The sequence below is a fragment of the Pleurodeles waltl genome, chromosome 1_2 (genome assembly GCF_031143425.1).
Source record: "Pleurodeles waltl isolate 20211129_DDA chromosome 1_2, aPleWal1.hap1.20221129, whole genome shotgun sequence".
NCBI classification, from domain to species: Eukaryota; Metazoa; Chordata; class Amphibia; order Caudata; family Salamandridae; genus Pleurodeles; species Pleurodeles waltl.
In genome coordinates, this window is record NC_090437.1 from 819,864,083 (window position 1) to 819,879,077 (window position 14,995).

A 14,995-nucleotide genomic window follows, 5' to 3' on the forward strand; every position below is an offset into this window, starting at 1 on the left:
GACTGCATTGTGTGAGGACAGGTAAAGCCCTTTCAGCTGTAAGTGGCCCCTCCCCCCTAACACAGATGGCTCATCAGGAAATGCAGACTACACCCCAGCTCCATTTGTGTCACTGTCTAGTGTGAGGTGCAACCAGCCCAACTTTCAAACTGACCCAGACAGGGAATCCACAAACAGGCAGAGTCACAGAAATGGTATAAGCAAGAAAATGCTCACTTTCTAAAAGTGGCATTTTCAAACACACAATCTTAAAATCAACTTTACTAAAAGATGTATTTTTAAATTGTGAGCTCAGAGACCCCAAACTCTACATGTCCATCCACTCCCAAAGGGAATCTACACTTTAATCAGATTTAAAGGTAGCCCCCATGTTAACCTATGAGAGGGACAGGCCTTGCAACAGTGAAAAATTAATTTAGTAATATTTCACTGTCAGGAAATATAAAACACATTACTATATGTCCTACCTTAACCATACACTGAACCCTACCCTTGGGGCTACCTAGGGCCTAGCTTAGGGGTGCCTTACATGTAAGAAAAGGGAAGGTTTAGGCCTGGCAAGTGGGTACACTTGCCAAGTTGAATTTACAGTTAAAACTGCACACACAGACACTGCAGTGGCAGGTCTGAGACATGATTACAGAGCTACTTATCTGGGTGGCACAACCAGTACTGCAGGCCCACTGGTAGCATTTGATTTACAGGCCTTGGCACCTCTAGTGCACTTTACTAGGGACTTACTAGTAAATCAAATAAGCCAATCATGGATAAACCAATCAACCTTACAATTTACACAGAGAGCAAATGCACTTTAGCACTGGTTAGCAGTGGTAAAGTGCTCAGAGTTCAAAAGCCAACAGCAACAGGTCAGAATAAATAGGGGACAGCAGGCAAAAAGATTGGGGATGACCCTGCATAAGCAAAATAATCCAACACCTATTATCAGGTGAAAGCTGGTAATTGTGTGGTACTTTTCAGATTCAATAGATTCTGATGCTGATGAATTGGGTTAGGAGCAATAAATAGTGCACCTATTACCTGTCAATATGTAATGAGACCCTTACTGTTCTAACTGTAAAGCAACATAAATTGGGGAAAGTGCATCATTTTGAGTTATGTTATATGAACTTACTCCAATCCTACCGTTATTGGTGAAAGTATGTATATCTCAGGGGGTGGCTGGCTAGTTTACAATTGTATGCCCAGTTCTATAAATATCTGAGAAAGTGAGTCTTTAAAATATATATTATATTAAAGATGTATCAAATATTACATGTTTAAAAATATAAAATTATAAAGACAAAGACAAAAGTGACAACCCCTTTTTTAACCAATAAAAACATTTCCATAAACTGATCCCCAAATAAACATTATCATAATTACTATAGTCCCTTAACATGTGTGTAAATAGTCTTCCTAATAACAATAATGAACTAGCTGCTCAATTTCCCAGAAAATGAACCTTCTTTCACAATATTTATTACTCATAAGATATAAATAAACTAAAATAATATGTTTAAATTATTTGTGAAATTATTATAAATAATAAATAGGATAATGATTTTGATTTAGTTAAATATATAATTTTCATTCTTATCATAATAATTAGTATACTGCTGATATAAGCACTACACACACTATCCTCCTAACAAACTGCACACCCAAAAACAAAACAAATACATTATCAGAAAGCTGCTATATAAAAACAATTTTAAAAGCAATAAGACATTTAAACTAAATATAAAATATTACTTCCTTTAACAAAGCACCACCAACCGTTCACCCAATAAACACAACAACCTGAAATAAATTAAATAAAAATGAATATACTATGAAATACCACTAATTCAGATATTTTATATTTTAAAATATTAACAACAAATAATTACATAAAATACATAAAAGATATTAGAAATACTGCAGTAATCTGAATCACAAAAATAGGTACACTTGCCCTCGGTATTCTGCTCCAAGGTTTTTTTGCACTAATGTTATTAGGACCAGAATATTACGGTAAAATTATATTTTTGAGAATTAGAGAATGGAAACAGCACAAAGATGGAGAGAGCTTGAGTGAGAAAAACTATAAGAAAGTGGGTAATTAATTATGAAGAATGTGAGTCCTTCACAAGTTATGAGTCCACAACCGTCTGTTTACGGGTCATCAAGTAACCTATTGTACCACTTCACTGTCTCAAAGTATTGAAACACAGCAGTCCAAGGCCTACTCTGAGGGGATGGTTTGGGCTAGTACCTCAGCTCACAGATATGCAAAAATAACACTCAATAAATTATTGGCCAGTCAAGTGTTTGTTATGCACACACTAGCAATTGTGCGTTGTACAATTTGGTAGATGGAATTACATTTGGGACCCCCTCATAACAGTTCACATCTCCAGCAATATTCAAAGCCTATAATCACAATGCCCCCTTATATTAGATACAACATAAGGCTATTTGTTATTGATGTACCTACTGGCTTTTTCTGGGTGTCACCACACTCATAAACGACAACAGTTCTTCGTTATTAGCACATACTGCATTTCACTAATGAAGCAATATTACTTCAGGTATATGTGCAAGAATCGTTCTTTTACTTTTAACATGATGCAGTTGCAGCCATAGATCAACCACGATCAGTCCCCACCCTCTAAAGCCCATGTACAAAATCATAAGCTCTAGAGATGCTTGAAACAGTACCAAACTTCCATTGAGGCAATAAATGTAACACCTGGGAGGTATAATGTAACATTTGGGGGAATCATTTCTGGAGAACTGCTGCACCTTTGGCAATTCTTCAAAACTCTCATAAAAGATTATAAAGATTATTGGTGCCACTCTGCCTCTAAAAGCACCATGAAAGGAAAATGTAAACATTTCCAACCTCTTTCTGGGGGCTTATGTCCAGCATCTGAAGTGCTGAATATTTAATAAATGATTCTGCTGCTTTGCAACAAAACACCTTGCAGTTGTTTCACAGCATCCTTGTCCCCTTGGTTGGTGTACCTAATACATGTTGATATATAGAGCAGCTGAGGAAGCTGACTCCCTTGTTGCCTGATTGGCTTCCCAACTGGTTGACACTACTTGTGCTGGTGCCAGAGCCGACATGTTTCTCTCTCCTGCTCCATGTGGGCAGGGTGCTTGAGTGCGAAGTGCCCCTTGATCCTACCGAACACAGGCAGAGGGAGCAGGAGTTGAATGCTACTGCAACTCAGAATGCAGTAAAACTCATCCTTTGTTCTGTTGCTCTCCCAGGGACATGGAGTCCCCAGGAATACTTCACATTGCATCAGGCCCCAGGCTGAAGGGGGTGCTGGGGTGAGGGTGGCTCCAGGGAGGGTGCCCCAAGCTCCATGCCTATAAAGAAATTAGAATATGCTTGCTCTGACTCATGGGGGATTAAAAATAATTGCAGTGAAGCACTACTTAATCTGTTTCATGCCCATTCCCCCAGGGACCCAGACTTCACAGACCAGTGTCTCTGGCCTCATTAGACTGATTTTCACAAATGTGGTGTTGTTTTGCTCCTGGTAGATTGATCTAACCAGCAGCAGTATTTTCCTCAGGTCTCCTGGCCTCTAAGAATTAATTTTCTTGTGTGGTGTATTTTACTTCTCCAGATGCTGGACTTGTCATCTCTCTGGACACCTGACCCTTGCCTTCATCCTATTTCTTTCTGCAGCCCACCAGCAGAGTACCCTCCCTACTTACCTCCTCAGACCCTATGGCCTTGGCCGTCTTGCAGGGCACCTGTGTGTCTGAAGAGGAGTTAGTGGCCTCCTCTTGATCTCTGAGACCCACCCACTGAAGTTCAATGGGAATGCTCCATGGTTCCCGTCAACAGGTCCATCCCTCCACTGTCTCTTATAGAGGTTAAGAGGGCCATTACAACTGGCCCTGGAGAAACAGTTCTTTTCCCTGGGTACCAATGGATTCAAAACGTTTCTAAGTGCATCATTGCATTGGAGTTAGCTGGCTTCTATTTCTAAAGGGCCATTTTGCCTGCATTGCCCTCCGGTGACTTCTCACCAGGTTTTCCTATGTGCAGGATCTTTTAAGTGGGGGTGGAAAGTTCCAGGAGCTAGTCACCTCTGCCCAATCCTAAGGTGCCACATCATCACTCCCACCCTTTTCATAGTCCTCCTGCACAGCATTTTGTGACATTGCAATGTGATGGCTTAATGTGGTCTGTGGAAAAACCTTCCCTGAGAACCTCAGCCCTGCCCCCAACTAACCTTGCATATGATCCCTCCCTATCAAACTTTCAATGGGAGACCCTCCTTAGTTTTTCTCCAGTGATCTGGCCTTCCTGCTTTGTTCCTGTGGGCTGCCCAGTACAGGTGCATTGTGAATTTCCTCACCACCTCTTCCTTTCCCGAGAATGGACCCAGCACTGTCAAATGGCTGAATTGTGTGGGTACATTATATCACCAATATGCAGATAATACACAACTCTATATGAAGGTTTCACAATTTGTTCCTTGTTGCTAAGACTAGGTAGTATTCAATCACCTAGGCAGTACCAAATCTTGTTTAACTGCCCATCATCTATAATTTAACCCCAACAATTCAACTTACTTCTCACATACCTTGGTTCGTACTCAGATGGACTCCATGTAGATATTGAATTACACAGTGATCACCACGATTGCCAACTGTTTGACCTAATCATGATAACAATGTAGCCAAAATAATTAACTACCAGCTGAGATACATTCAGAAGTTAAAACCTTTTTTACTGAACAGAGCCTCAATTAAGTTACTGAGTCTATTGTAATTGCCAGAACTGACTATGTAATTTCATCATTATTTATATCCCTAAAAGGTAACTCGTCATATCAAAGTCCTTGTTCTTGTCATAGGCCAACTTGTGTCTAGAATATCCTCTTTTGTCATCCTACCATGATCTCCCTCTGCCGGCTCAAGTTAACTAGAACGTTTATGCTTGAACTCCAATGCCCTCACTATGGTCTTTCCCAGCATATGGCTAAGAAAGAGAACATTTCAGGGAGTCTTTACAGCTATGCTGCTTTGATTCTGTTCTTCTTGAGATTCCCACCAGCCTTTTTACATGCTGTGCATTTAAAGATAGAAACTCTTTACCCCCTTTCAACCACACCATTTTTTTTTGCCTCATGCAAAAAGGAAATAAAACACTCCACACGTTCCACAGAAAGCATATTAGAAATACATTTATCAAAGATTGCGTGCCTAATGTTTGGAACTCATTATTCCATCAATCAATACCATTTCCTTTATTTCCTGTTTCAAAAGGGAGCTGCGGCAATTGCTTTTCGAATTAATTTGAGATAACCCTCAGGTAGTGTGATAGATTTTTTTGTTTACAGTGCACTTTTATGATGAGTTAAGCTCAGATCAGGATCATTGTTGGTCGAGCCAGACTACAAAGTCACCCTCTTGATAGGTACTTTGCATATGTTCCATGACCTATATTTGCACCAACCATGTTGCAATTCCCTGTGGTTTGAATTTACATTGATGTGTTCATCCCATTTACACCAGCCACATTATATTTGTGTATGTGTTGTATTTAAGGGGATACAGTTTACCTATTCTGCACACCCAAGTAGTCTGGAAGATTGCCTTAATCATACTTTTGCTTTGAATGCTGGGGTCCAATGAGATCAGGGCTAATATTCAGGAAGCCCGACTTTGGCCTCACTCTGTATATAAGTTCCAATGAACATCTTATTGTTCTTCTGTGTACTGTGTATCTAATCTGTCACCCTTTTAAGCATGATACACTGTAATGTTCTAGACATATTTATGTACACATTATTTCTCTGCAGAAGTCAGTAACACTGCATTTTACTTGTTTTGTGTAACAGGCCATAGTTTTGCCCCAGATGTATGCTCTTGAGACTAAAATGTTGTTGCTCTGCTTAAATTACTCTAGTGCTCTAGGACATTGTTCGCACTGCATTAGACATATCACATAAATAAAATAAAAAGCATATCACACAATGCAGAGTATAGGTATGTGCACAAGCACTGTTTGTCCCTGATTGCATTATTTGTATGGAACTCTTGAGTGCCTAAATATTTTGCTATGCCATACACATAATCTAAAATTGCAGATGTTAAAGCAGCGGATGAGAAAAAGCCCTTCACATTTAGAGTACTTAATGATAAACATTACCTTTTGGGGGTTTAGACAGAGAATATGGTTTTGAAATTTTATTTGGGAAGTCCATACAGTGACCATGTTATTTATAACTAAGATTTTCAAGTACATTGCGACTCATTGGTGTAGTATTGCACTGCCACCTTTGTGTTTTCCATGACAAATCCCATTATCTATGTGTGAAGGTTATACAGTAATAGGTGTAGAGAGCCACCTGGGCTCTCCTATACATTGTTGCCTGCTCCGTGATGCCGTGCGGAGCAGAAGATATAAAATAAAGAGGTGCCAGACCCTTGTGGTCTATTAAAGTGTACGGCTGGCTGCAGTCTGATTTCCTTTGCCCGATAGGCCGCAAAACCAGCTGCCAGCGTGACGCACCTTGCCTGTTTACATTCGCAACGAGGCGGTGCGATACCCATGCCGGAAAGTGCCTGCGAGCACCCTGTCACCTGGGGAGTTCGCCGATACACCGCTGATCCCTCGGAGGGGCTGCCATCTCACCCCGTCCGCCTCCACGAACACACAGACCCCGTCAGAGGCCTGCAGGTGCCAGATGGTGGGTTTCTCACCCAGCCAGAGGAATCTGATGGTGCTGGTGAGGTCGTGGTGCCCTGCCGTGCAGTGGGCCACTAAGCACGCATCTCGGGATGCCAGCTGGGGGAGAGGGGGTCGGAGACCTCCTCTGCAGCGTGCTGGAGTGCGAGAACCCCGGGGCTGCCCAGGTCCCTGCCTGAATAAAATGAGCGGCAGAAGAGCCGTGCTTTCAGCCTCACATCCTGGCTGAGGGGGGAATGCTTTCTTAAGGCCTGCACACTCGATACAAGGCTGTCAAGGTCACAATATTGCTGGATGTCCCACTTTCAAGCTGACCACACTCCAGGGACTCAGGGACTTCACTGGCACAGGAGCGCAGTGGATGGTGGGGGTCTTTCTTCCTCAAGACTTGCAGTAACAGTGCTAAGCCCATTGACCGAACTAAGATTCGCCAACAAAAGGATTCCTGCGTGAATGAAGGGCTGCAAGCCAGTCATTGGGCACAACGATGAGTTCACCACCAGATACCGATCATCCACGCCCAGCACACAATCTGGTAACACATTCGTCGGTCACTGCGCTGCCCCCATTCAGCCAGCTGGTGGATCCGGCCATGGCTGCGTCCCAGTGGTGCCATTGGCTCAGCAGGTTGAGACACTATTCCAGTGCCACAGAGAGACAGATGGTGCGGTGCAATGATATCTTATGCAGCTTTGGGTGCGACAAGCTCTACAAATTGTTTGAGACATTGCCGAACACTGGCAATGATGATGACTTTGACATGGCGGATGATGCCCTCAACAGGTACTTTGATCCTCAGCTTAACCCGGACTATGAGAGGTTCAAACTGCGGCAGGCCCAGCAAACCAACAAGGAGTCGGTGGACATGTTCTACACGCGTCTGTGCAAGCTGGCAAGCACCTGCACTGCCATCAACCAGCATAAAGAGCACAGATAATACAGGGATGCTGTTCCATGGTGCTGCACAAGCTGATCTTGCAGCAACCAGGCATATCGCTGGATTAAATACTTATCCTTGCAAGGTCACACAAACTGTCCAATAGTTGCACAGAGGGCATGGCGGCTGCGCTAGCTCAATCTTCTCCGGTGCCAGGGTACACCAAACTGGGCCCTGTGAAGGAAGAACAGGTCGACGCTGTTCAAGGACACTACGATCCACCGCGTGTGGCTTGACCATCGAGACTGAAGGAAAAGGGGCGCGGGAGCTGCGGCCTCGAGCACAGAATACCAGGAGTATGCCCTGCAAAGGGCAAGAACTGCTCCAAATGTGGTAAGCCCAACCCTTTTGCCGAAGTCTGCTGAGGGGGGCGGCCCAGATCCGGGACCACATTGGCCAGGAAAGCAGCAGTGAAGCAAGTGACGCAAGACAATGGCGCCGGGACAGCAGCAGTGGATGCGTACCCAGGCACAACCCCCTATGAGTATGATGAAGACGAGAAGGTATTTGTTTTTTTTGCTAATAGGTTGGACCCCAGGCGTGCCATGGTAAATGGCACGCCAGTGACTGCGCTCACAGACACCGGGACATCAGTAAACATTATGGCCATGGATCAGTACAGCAAGATATCTCCCTCACTAGAGCTCAAACCAATACCGTACCAAGATACATGCCTACGGGTGCATGGACCTGCTACCCCTGCGAGGGGCAATAGACGTTACCATTGAGAGTGACCGCCATTCAATACGTGCCAAGTTCCATGTGGCGGAAGGCAAGAAAGGAACCCTCCTCGAAAGCCACATGGCGAAAGATCTGGAGTTAGTGTTTTTTGCTCGACAAGTCCATGACTCCCATGCTGGGGTGGTGCTGGCTAACATCCCCGAGTTATTTTGGGGGATAGAAAAACTGAAAGGAAAGCATTTCCATCTACATGTCGATCCTGCGGTATGATCCACCGCCCTAAGGCACCGGTGGGTGCCTTTCCACCTACAACCCCAGGTGGAGTGAGAAATACATACCCTTGAGGAGCAGGGGGTCATAGAGAAGGTGATCAGCCTGACGCCCTGGGTGTCGCCTCTCGTTGTCGCAGCCTGGCGCCATCCACTTGTGTGTTGACATGCGCCTACCCAACAGTGCCATAAAGCCACATCACACCCACCATGGACAATATTATTGCGGACCTCAACGGGGCCCAGTGGTTCTCCAAGTTGGACTTAAACTCAGAGTACCACGTTCTTAACTCATGTGGGATTGCGACGCTACAAGCGCCTTAACTTTGGAGTCTCTTCGGCTGCAGAGATCTTCCAGAATGCCATAGGGGAGACACTGGCCCTGATTCTAACCTTGGCGGGCGGCGGAGGCCGCCCGCCAAAGTACCCCCGCCAGAACACCGCACCGCGGTCGTCAGACTGCTGCGGTGATTCTGGGATTTCCACTGGGCTGGCGGGCGACCGCCAAAAGGCCGCCCGCCAGCCCAGTGGAAATCAACCTTCCCACAAGGACGCCGGCTCTGAATGGAGCCGGCTGAGTGGGAAGGTGCGACGGGTGCTGTTGCACCCGTCGCGTATTTCAGTGTCTGCAAAGCAGACACTGAAATACAAAGTGGGGCCCTTTTACGGGGGCCCCTGCAGTGCCCATGCCATTGGCATGGGCACTGCAGGGGCCCCCAGGGGCCCCACGACACCCCATACCACCATCCTGTTCCTGGCGGCAGAGCCGCCAGGAACAGGATGGTGGTATGGGGTGTCAGAATCCCCATGGCGGCGCAGCGAGCTGCGCCGCCATGGAGGATTCTTATGGGCAGCGGAAAACCGGCGGGAGACCGCCGGTTTTCCTCTTCTGACCGCGGCCAAAGCGCTGCGGTCAGAATGCCCTGCGGGGCACCTCCAGCCTGTTGGCGGTGCTCCCGCCAACCCTGGCCCCGGCGGTCCATGACCGCCGGGGTCAGAATGACCCCCACTGTCTGGTTTGATCAGCGTCATTAACTTAAGTGACAACATCTTAATTTCCCCCAAACAATTTAGAGGAACACCACAAACACCTGAGAGCCACTCTTCAGAGGTTGTCGAAAGCAGGGCTAACTTTGCACCAGAAGAAATGTGCCTTCTACCGCAACTCCATTGACTACTTTGGCTACATCTTTTCAAGGGAAGGTTTGAAGGTTGACCCCAAGAAAGTAGAGGTCCTCCGAGGAGCAGCCATACCTCGCAACGCCACCAAGGCCAGAAGCTTCCTTGGTATGCAATGTACTGTGGGAGGTTCATCCCCCTCTTCGGTGGCTCACGAAAGCCAACACCCCATGGGAGTGGGGCGCAGAAGCGGACAATGGTGTTCCAAGCAGTCGAGTGCGCTGTTGGACTCTGTGGTCATGGCATACTTCCACTTGCAAAAGAGAATGGAAGTAGTGGTGGACGCCATCCCCCTTGGGCTAAGAGCCATGTTACTGCAGGAACAGAGCCAACAGCAGTGGATGCCGGTAGCCTAGGCCAGCAGGGCCCTCTTGGCAATGGAGGCCAGGTATGTGCAGATTGAGTGGGAAGCGCTGGCCATACAATCGGCCTGTCAGCATTTCCACTTGTACTTGTGTGGGCACGAATTTAGGATGGTTACTGACCACAAACCGATAGTGTCCTTCTTTGCGGGCACAGCCAGACTTTCCCCGCCAAGAATTGAATGGTGGGCGGTGCTCCTCCAGCCCTACCAGTTCGATGTTGTCTACCGCCCAGGACTCAACAATTCAGCGGATTACTTATCACACCATCCTTTACGACCACTCTCGCAGGTAGAAGAAGAGGAGAAGGATGGACGGTCAGAGAGTTTCGTAAGCATGATAGTGAACCTGGCATGTCCCACAGCTCTGACGGTGATGGAGATCACTGACGCCTCAAGCAAACAAGCAGTCATCTGCCAAGCCAAGGAGGATCTGGTCAATTGGTCATGGAAACGTTTCCTTGACAAGACGTACAAATGTGGCTCTGAAGAGTGCAGGGAGATGCAGTAGATCTGGAAGGTGAGGCTAGGGCTCTCAGTGAGTCTGAAAGGCCTTCTTTTCCAGGGACAGAGTTTAGTGATACCCAACAGTCTACACCGCAGAGTAGTAGAGTTAGCACACCAGGGTCCTTAGGGGATAGCAAAGACTAAGGCCTGTTTGCGTGAGAAGGTGTGGTTCCCAGGATTGACGCCATGGTGGATGACCTGATACAAAGAGGTCATCCCTGTGCAATCATTGCTCGAGATCCGGTCCCTGCTCCAGTGATGATCGAACCGCCCAGTACTTGACCATAGTCCGGGGTAAGGCTGGATTTTGGTAGTTTTCCTGATGACCGGCTGACGGCTGTCATGATCGACTCATGCACCTGGTTTCCAGTGGTAGAACTAGTGACGTCCACAGCTTTTGAGCACGTCCATCCAGTCTTGGAGAAGACCTTCACTGTCCTGGGTCTGCCTGAGGAGATAAAGACGGACAATGGTCCTCCATTTCACTGCCAGGAGTTTCAGGACTACCTTCGCTCATTAGCCATATCACACAGGCGAATTGCCCCTAAATGGCCCAAGGTAAACGGGGACGTTGAGCGCTTCATGCGGACTCTGAACCATGCTCTACGAATGGGCGTGAGTCAACAAGAGAGCTCCAAGGTGTACCTGCATGCGTTCCTGAGGGCCAACCAGCAGACACCACATAGCACGACATGGTGCGCCTCGGCAGCGTTGATGTTCCGTTCACTGCCACAAGACTGAATACCCACTGGTGAGCATTGCCAACCTACTGAATTGGATGTTCTTAAGATGCAGGGGAAGCGAAAACAGACGAACGAGAGGAGAAGAGAAAAACATCCCGACCGAAAAGTGGGGGAATCAGTCATTTTGAAAGATCACCATCCAGGTTGAAAATTCTGTACCCCCTATGAGCCTGACTTTTGGATCATGGAGAAGATCAATGGGACCATTGTTACCGCAAGCAGAGAGGGATGTCAGGTGACCCAGAACGTGTTGTGGTTCTGGAGGGTGGAGCCTATGGAAGGCGATTCAGGAGCTTACCTGGTGGAGGATAGTGGTGAAGAGCTTGATGGAGGCTGTGTTTTGCAACCAAGTCCTCCCTATGAATGCCGACAAGGGGGTGACGGTGGTCCCAGCAGAGATCTCAAACGGTCCGTTTCTATGGACCGCGGACCTGTGAGAGGGCTGGAGCCGAGCGGGAGAAGTGAAAGATACCACCTGCGGCCCAGCCCCAGCCAACGGCTGAGAAACTTCATGTTCTAAAAGTGACTTGTGTCCAAGTGCAACCAAGAACTCCTTCTGTTCTCTGTCTATCTTTTCTTTTATATCCATGTTTGTTATTGTTGTTTATATGCCTCATTTGAGGGTGATGTTTTGTGGCAGTTCACTAAAACATGGGGGCCGATGTAGAGAGCCACCCGGGCTCTCCTATACATTGTTGCCTGCTCCGTGACGCCATTCGGTGTCCGAAGCGGAAAATATAAAATGAAGAGGTGCCAGACCCTTGTGGTCTTTGAGCAACATTAAAGTGTACAGTCTGATTTCCTTCACCCGATAGGCTGCGTAACCAGCGGCCAGCGTGACGCACCTCAACTCTTTACAATACGAATATTATTGATCCATGTAGGACTCTGCATGTACAGCTTTCTGTGCCAGAACATTTGTCTCCTCTTTTAAATAGGGTGCTTCTGTTGTCTAGGAATGAGGTGAACCATTTCAAAGTCCTTCCCCAAGCCCATCCCATGGCTGCAGAATTCATTTAATTCCATTTGGAGTTAACTAACCTTGCAGCTGTCATTTAGCGTCTACTATCCTGTAAGGTTTCTGACACCGTGCTTGGTCTTAATCAGCTGTCAGTAAAATACAACAGGTGTATCCTTGGTCAATTTATACATTGTCAAAAGTGGAATTGTCAGCAGTTGTTTAGAAATCGATTAAGATTACATGTTTGCTAGAAGATGGGAGCAAAGTGAGCGAATTAAAAATAGGGAAAACTTTAGAAGACAGTATTGAATTAATATACATTGAACAATGTAGTGGGTCTGCATTACAACAGTAGTCATACCTCTTTGAATTTCGAACTTCATCAATTTATAAATCATTAATTTACACACCTAGATGCATGGCTTAACCTCTCTAAGGAAAGGATTATTGTAGATTTATTGAAGACACCTTGAATAATGTGATTAAAAAAATAACTAAACTAAATCCCTAATTATTAATCAACCTTAGGTCTCATGACCTAAAACTCATGTACACTTCCTTGGACAACTCTAACTAAAGCAAAACACATAAGGGGTTGCTTTTCTTCATTCCAGGTTGGCTTGGGTGGTATTTTACCAATTCAAAGCTGTAATACTATGTTTGAAGTGGTAACAGGCTTTTGTCATTTTTCAGCTCAGCATGGATGGCACTTGCTAATATTTTGTCTAAAGATTTTACTGTGAAAATGGCAAAAGGTTTGTCACTTTCTAGCTTGATGGAGATACCACTGGGATAATCTTGTGCTTAAAGACTCTGCTATAGAGACAGACATTTGAGGTGAGTGTTGGCGGTGGTGTAGGGCACTGCCTATAATTGAGGTGCTCTACACCTAAACTTGGAAACTACACAGAATTCTTTGCTTTTTTGGGGGGGGATGATTTATGTGGCACTCTAAGTCTGGAAGGGTATTGTCATTTGAGATGTCATACATTTTTGTTATAAAGCCTATTATTTAAATTGTATAATTGATAAGTGATATAATATTAAAGGGCATAAGCAGTGCATTGTAAAACCATGAGTTATAGTTGAAGTAGTGTGGTTAGAGGGTAATACTTTTAAAGTAGAAGTATACATTTAGAATGTCTGTTTGTGTAGTTTGTTTGGCTAGTATAGGAACAAAGAAATACATTTAAGGTAATTTGATGGTGTTGCATAAATTAGAAATTTAGGTATAACTATAACATTAGAATTTTTAATGTTTGTGTAGTTTGTACAGAAGAAATACATTTTCCTAACTATAATAACGTTTGGAGTGGTGTAGTGTAGAGTAGCATACAACTAGAGTTCCGTAGAGTGGAGCTGGTTGGAGTGGGGTGGCATAGACTGGAGTGGCACAGAGTGGAGGCGAGTACAGTGGAGTGGTGTAGAGTGGAATAACAGAAAGTGGAGTGGTGTACAGAAGAGTGCAGTGGTATAATGTGGAATAGCCTATAGTGGAGTGGCTTAGAGCTGGGTGGTGTATTGTAGCGTGCAGTGTTCTAAAGTGAAGTGACGTGTCATACAATGCAGTGGAGTGTCATGTCATGGAGTGGTGCAGAGTGGATTTGCATAGAGTGAGTGGCATAGAGAGGAGTGTCGTAGAGAGGTGTGCCATTGAGTGGAATAGCGCAGAGTAGAGTGTCATAGAGTGGACTGGCATAAAGTGTATTACCATGGAGTGGAGTGGCATAAAGTACAATTGAGTAGAGTGGATTGTCATCAAGTGCAGGGGGATGGAGTAGGGTGGTACGGAGTAGAGTGTGGAAAAGTGAATTAGCATAGAGTGGAGTCAAGTAGAGTGGAACAGCATAGTGTGGATTTGTGTACATTATGGTGATGTATAATCGAATAATGTAGATTGGAGCGTCATAAAGTTGTAAGGCAATTTGGAGTGAGGTAGCATGGAATCGCATTGAGTGTCATAGAGTGAAGTGGCAAAGAGCTGAGTAGTGTAAGTATGAGTGGAGTAGAATGGAATAGTATAGAGTAGAATGGCATACAGTGGAGTGGTGTGTAGTAGAACAGCATATAGTAGAGTGTTGTAGAGATAATGTCTTGGCATAGAGTGGAATGGTGTAGAGTGGAGTAGCATAAAGTGGAGTGCCATAGAGTAGCGAGGCAAACAGCAGCGATGCATAAATTGGAATGGCGTTAAGCAGAGTGACAGAGAGTGGAATGGCATAGTGTGAATTGGCATAGAGTGGAGTGGTGTGCAGGCGAGTGGTGTAGAGAGGAGTAACATACAGTAAGAACAGCAAGGTGTGTAGTGGTGTAAAGTTGAGTGGCACAAAGTGGATTGGAATACAGTAAAAAGGCGAAGAGTGGAGTGCAATAAAGTGGAGTGGCACTCAGTAGAGTGGCATATCATAGAGTAGAGTGGGGTAGGGTGGAGTGGAGTGTCATAAAGCGGAATGACGTAGAGTAGAGTATGTAGAGTAGAATAGCATAGCGTGGAGTGCTGTAGAGAACAGTGGCATAGAGTGGAGTGGAGTAGAGTATGTCAGAGTGGAATGGCTTATAATAGACAGCATGGAGTGGAATAGCATAGAGTGGAGTGGTGTAGAGATAATGTCATAGCATAGAAATAGTGATGTGGTATTGAGTGGACTACCATA